This window comes from Etheostoma spectabile, chromosome 4 (genome assembly GCF_008692095.1).
Source record: "Etheostoma spectabile isolate EspeVRDwgs_2016 chromosome 4, UIUC_Espe_1.0, whole genome shotgun sequence".
NCBI classification, from domain to species: domain Eukaryota; kingdom Metazoa; phylum Chordata; class Actinopteri; order Perciformes; family Percidae; genus Etheostoma; species Etheostoma spectabile.
The window spans coordinates 6,747,395-6,748,340 of NC_045736.1; positions in this window are offsets into that span (position 1 = coordinate 6,747,395).

A 946-nucleotide genomic window follows, 5' to 3' on the forward strand; every position below is an offset into this window, starting at 1 on the left:
ATTACATTATTCAAACTTCTATTGAAACCACATTATCTCCATCATAAATGTGTAGAAGAATTAGTGCTTACTTGTACTTACCCCATAATTTCATGATGGGGTGGGGGGCCTTAAAGAACATCTGTCTGCAAACAGAAAGTGACTGCAGGAGATGTGCGCCTGGCATTCAACACCATGTAGAGTGGTTAAACCCATGTTAATATCCAACTGCCTCTCCAACAGCCACCTAATTACATCTTATTTCTCTCAGTATGCCCCTCAGCCACGTTAAAATTGAAGCATGAAGCAAAGACAAGTGCATGTTCTGCTCCGGTGGCTCAGGTTATGGGGAGTCGGAGAGAGAGAGCTGCAGGATGGGAGAGTCTCTGTGCAATCACTCACTCGTCTCCACTGGATTTGCATAGTAACTGTAGCCCCATAGAAACCCATATAAATATCCCTTGGCTGCAATGTCCTGCCAAGTTTTGCACACTAGCCTGAATTTGAATGATAGTGGATATGATAAAAAAGTATTCAGTTTTGATGAGTTATTCTGGCTCCTAAAGGTTTGTGTTATTGATAGCCTCATCATGAGTAAATTATATTTGGAATGCAGTATGAGTTAATTTATGAGAAACCATTTTTTTCCGAGATGACTGAAGAAATTATTTTGTGAGCAGTAATTTGCTGGAATACAGTCAGTGTATCTTCGGTCCTGTGTGTGGATGTGTAAATATCTGTATGTATTATATATAGGCTGTTACACGCCTCAATAGTTTGATAATTCTGAGTGATGGGCTTGCATCCAAACTGTCATGGAAGTAATTATACTGTAAATAGCGTTTGTCTGTGTATGTATGTGTGTTTGTGTGTGTCAGAGGGCTTAACAGCTGAGGGCAGGCAGGCATGACATCAGATTTCTTCCTTTCTGCATAAGCAGAGAGAGAGAGAGAGAGAGAGAGAGAGA